General features: G+C 35.1%; 1 pseudogene; it reads right to left on the bottom strand.

The window, feature by feature from the left end:
- Nucleotides 1–455: 455 nt before the first annotated feature.
- On the bottom strand, nucleotides 456–3,184 carry LOC136823331 (uncharacterized; annotated as a pseudogene).
- Between the last annotated feature and the right edge of the window lie 2,060 nt (nucleotides 3,185–5,244).

Here is a 5,244-nt window from a genome sequence, read left to right as displayed (position 1 = left end):
AAAACACAAAGACTTCAAACCTTTCATTCTCACCCCATCAGCCCTTGAGTTCACCTTTATAACAAGAAGGAGACATAAGAAAATTTTCAAAAGAATCAAAAAAATAAAAAACAGGTAAATTTGATTGGGTGTAATACATCATAGATCGTAAAATAGTTCGTAAATCTATCAAAATAGTTTGTAAATCTAGCAAAATGAAGATTCTAAATAGATTTATTGAATCAATTCTAGGCAAGAGTTCAAATAGAAAACCAGTCTTTGTTTTCTTTTATTTCTACAGGCAATATCGTTACACTGCGTATTACCAATACACATCGTCGACACATTATTTCGAAATACTTGGGCGTGATAAAAGAGTGGTGATCCCATCTTGTGTCGTGAAAGAAATAAAAAACACGTTCCCTGAGTCTATTGGTGGAAAATATACTGGTTTCAAGAGAGCTTCATTGAGCAACTAGACTTATAATCTTTTGTGAACATAGAGTATAGATAGATATATAATATAAAAGGAAATAAAATTATTGCAAAATTCCTAAACTACTTTTTGAACCTTTGTATTTTGAAATGTTTTTCCAAAACCAATTGTCTTTCTGGACGTTCTGTAAATGCAATGTTTTTTGGGCTTACGAGTCTATTCGCTAATTCAGAGGCTTTTTGGTTAATCTTTTCTCCTTTTTCTTTCCTTTTTATAACTTCAGTTAAAAGTGTTTTCACGAAATCGTAAGACTTTGCTTCCTTCGTCTCTTTGGCCACCCAATTTTTTGACAACTTTGAAGAGACGATTTTCCACTGTTTTTCTCCCTTTTTCCCTGATCCTTTACGCTCGGAGGTAATGACTGCTTGCTGCCTGCCCACGTTGCTATTGTGATCAATTACGGCTACTTTCACCCGTGCATCCATCACGTTCAGCTCAAATTCCAATCTTTTTGGGGCGTAAGAATTAACGAGCGAATGGAATACTTCGATACTCCCGGTGTGCAATGGATTGACGAGATGATCCATGTCATTGAGGGTTTTGCTTTCTGTCACGACATTTTCTAATGCATCATACGCTACCGAATCTTTCACGATCCATTTTTTCTGTGCAGTCTCCTTCCTTTTCAATGATTTATGGCAGCACTTGGGGTATTTGGGGTAAACCCTCTTAAATCGATGACGATTTGTGACGTGGTGCAACAGAGATTTCCACATTTGCTTCAAGGTTTCAGCATCTCCCTTGCAATTTTCGGCACACCAAAATAGGTGATTTCCGATCTGTCGAATCCACTCTTGGATTACTTTGCAACCTTTTCGTTTAGACACCTTCCTCAATTTTGAAGTGATATTCTTCGAAAAATGCCAGGTATCATAATTTCTGATTATACGGGCACGATTTTCTCTCAGCCATTTTGCCAATTGCATGTTCCTATCAGTAGCTATGTTCTTAACCTTGAAACCACTGCTCTCTAAATCGGTCAAACAATTTTTAAAACCTTCAAGTTCAAGAGGCGCAGAGCCTTTGCCTTTTGAAGTTTGGACTGTTGAGGTGGCGATAATCTTTTTGGTCTCGGGTGATTGGCATGTGTACGTGCAGTACTTCGCTGATTTTCCTGGTGAATCGAATCGACCATCCCCTACAATTTCAAGATCTGCTTTGGTTTTTATTTCTGCTCTTGCTTCCTCTATATTTTGTTTGAAAACTTGGTTGACACTAGGTATTACAAGTACACGTTGAATCTTGTAGAAGGTATTAGCATTTACAAAATTCAGTCCGGAAAAGCTCACAGGTTTTCTAATGCTCTCAAAATTTGAGCCAGAAAAAAATACAGAGGCGGAAATCAACAAATTAAAAGCAGGCATTTTCCCAATCAATGGTTGGCTCTTCCAATCAATTATGACATGTTCGTTGTCACAAAAGATTTTATAGTGAATACTAGTTCCTAGCTTAGTTTTCTTAATTTCGTCGACAGGTAGTGCACAAACCTTGCAACGTAAGCATGAAACAAGTTAATCCAGCATTCCTTCGTAAACGACAAATTTTTCATCGTTTAAAATGTCGATTTTGACCTCTTCTCGGTTAGAATTTTCGATGACAGAAGGCTCGTAATCAGGGTCATATTTATCGTGAACAAATGAGAGATCGGGTTGGGAGATGGAATCTTGACTTGCATTTTTGATAGGACTTGACGAAGTTGGCCATAGAATATCTTCCGTTTGTGTACCGACTTCATTGGTTTTTCTTACGTCACTGCTGGTTTCGACTATCTCCTTTTCAATTGGACTTTCGTTTTGATTCACTGTCTCCTCAGGTGCGTCGTTTGTATCGAATGGTTCGATATTTTCTTGATTTACGATCCTCTCATTATCAATGGATTGTTCATAGTCAACGAGGAGTTTCTTGACAACCTTAAACCAAAATGTAGAATCAAGTTTATAGTGTTGATCGATTGTTGCAATATACACCCCTGTCTTAGTATCTTTCTTACCATGCTCTTGGCCCTGACATGAGGCTTATATCTTGTTAAAGTTGAAAATTGTCAAAAGTCAAAAGGAAGACTTGTCAAAGGGCTTGGAAAATCATATTTTATAACTTTTCCAAAATTTCTGTTGTTTAAATGAAAACTGTCAACTTACATCTGCTCTCTCCATATCAGAGACTCTTTTTCTAGGTTGTCTTGAAGAGATTGTAGTTCCATCCATGTTAATTTGTTCGTATACCTGATGATCAAAAATTGTCGGTATAGCCCCATCAATGAGACGTTTTGCCCTTGCAGGTCCATCGTTAGTGTTGTACAAAGTTCAGCTTTCAAGTCTCGTTCAAAGCATTTCGAGTGGAAGTGGTCACTGCATAAGACTCGATGACGAGCAGCTTCGAAAGTGTTGATAGTCAATTTGGCATTTCCCATGTTGTGTAGCCATCGTGAACATCTATCACGTTCTTTCTTTGGGTCAGGAATTTTGAAAAAACATTTCCCTTTTATAGCCTTTGACCCTGACGTTTTATTGGAACATCCGAAAGCTTGACACAATACCATATCTTTCAAGTTCGTTCTTCTAATTACATTTTTCTCAAAACATCTCTACGTCTACGTACATCAAAATTATATTTTGCTATAAAACATCTTCTTTCCATAATTTTTGTCTACAAACAGTTTCTCTATCGAAATGAAAGTTCAGCGCTGACGTCACGAAACCCTCTTACTTTCAAATAAAGGGATATTTTAAACAATGATAATTCAATCAATATGAAAGATTTTGCACTCGTTCTTTTTGCAATGTTTTTTATTTAATTAGGCCTGTACTCTGTCAAAAAATAAGGATAAAGAAATTTTTGACGTTAGATCTCCTTTAAAGTGATTTTGATGAAGATTTTAAACCCTTTTGGTCTTTCAGTTTCGAAATTTTATGTGTTAAATCACTAGAAAATGCTTTTAATCATGTAAAGGTTATTGCGATTGCCAATTTTAATATAAACATTTGATAGGTCGATTTTCAACGTTTTCGAGCACTTTCAGAAAGTAACTTCTTTATTCAATTGAGCATAACTTTTGATGTAATGAATCGAATTTAATAAATGACCCATGAAAATTTAAGTTTATCTTTCTTCTTTCCAGTAAAATAGGAATGGTTCTTTTAAAATCTTTAGATTTTTAGAAAATTAGTTTTAAAGAGAGAAACTTTTTTGTGGCGCACCCGGTAGGATAAAATATGAAGCATTATTAAAATATTTAGCATCACCGACGACTTAACCTTCAACGAAAGAAAAATTATTAAAGATATGTGCCAAAAGGCGAAAAAAATGAATTCAAAAAATGATGATTCCGTTTAGCATGTAAGAGGAAGCCCTAGAACAAACCTTCGCCTAGTTCGAAAACCTAGGACAAAAACCAAAACAACGTCTTCTCTTCTGTACATATCTTCTGACGACTGGACGACAGATGAAGAATTAGACAATTTTATAAATCTAAAATTATTTCGTAGAGGTCGATAGACCTGTGAAATATAATTCTATGAATAATAATAAAAAAAATAAAAATAAATGAAAGTCAAATCCAAAAAGGGAAAAATGGAACCCAAAATACCAAACAAAATTATTTGTCCGCCAAAACTCAAGAGAAGATAATTTTCCTTTCCAAAATAAACTTTGTACGCCCCCTAAAATAATTTAAAAGTGCCTATTAACGCTTCAAAAATTTGAAATAAAAATTGTTTCTTGCAGAACAAAAATCGTGAAATTTGCTTCAAATATCAGTTGAGAATATTTTAAAAGGAACTTTCTATTAAGATTGAAATCACTTATAAATTAATATTTCTTAATATTTTGTAAAATGGACTTGAATTGTGAAGAGGAACACAATTTGCAAATAGTTGGTGATAAAGCAAGCCCACAGTTATCACATTTACCTTCCTCCTTTTTTGGGAGATAGTTATTAGTTGTTTTGAAATATTTTGTTTGATCATAACCATTTTCACGTAAATAAACAAGACTGACATATTCATGCCGAAAAATCTGGGGCCATCGATCTTTGAAAGTGGTGTTTTCTGAATATTTACCGATAGCTTGGTGTTTCTGCTCCCCATCCTCCATCGTGTTACACCCAAGTCCAAAACCATACAGATCTAACATTTGACGAGCGTGTACAGGAGCAACTTGACAAATTGTCCATAGGCTAGGGGTTTGTGATTTAAAAAAAATGCAACAGCATTTGAATAATTCACGACAATAATCAGTTAAAGTTTTTAAAAGCGAAACGTTGAAATCTTCAATACGAACAATAAGACTAATTATGGTACGTAATAAGTTTGAGCAGTGAAAAATTTCCATAACCTTTGCGGTAACAGTTTTATCCTTGATGTTTTCAATCATCATTAAACACAGTTATGGAAAATGTTTGAAATAGCAACGACATTCTTTCCCTCTGAACCGGATGGTAAACTCATCTGACCCCTTTTTACTACAATCCTTCAAGAAATATTTGAGACAAAGGGGAGTTCCTGGTGTAAGAGTTTTTCAGGTAATTTTGGATCCCCCGCAGAGCAGAAATCAGCATTTTTCAGTTTTTCAGACAATCCTTCAAGAAATATTTGAGACAAAGGGGAGTTCCCGGTGTAATTTTGAACACCACAATTGATTTTTAGGCGTCTTAAACTACAGTTGGAAAGTAGAGTTTTAACTCTGAGTTTTAACATGAGACTTAAGACTTAGGAGCTTAGGACCTCAGGATTTAAAAGCTCAAATTTGCTCGAATGAGGCCTGGAATATAG

Source organism: Clytia hemisphaerica, unplaced genomic scaffold (assembly GCF_902728285.1).
Source record: "Clytia hemisphaerica strain Z4C2 unplaced genomic scaffold, Clytia hemisphaerica genome assembly, whole genome shotgun sequence".
Classification (NCBI taxonomy): domain Eukaryota; kingdom Metazoa; phylum Cnidaria; class Hydrozoa; order Leptothecata; family Clytiidae; genus Clytia; species Clytia hemisphaerica.
The sequence above is the reverse complement of the archived record's forward strand: the minus strand, read 5'-3'. Positions and strand labels throughout refer to the sequence as shown.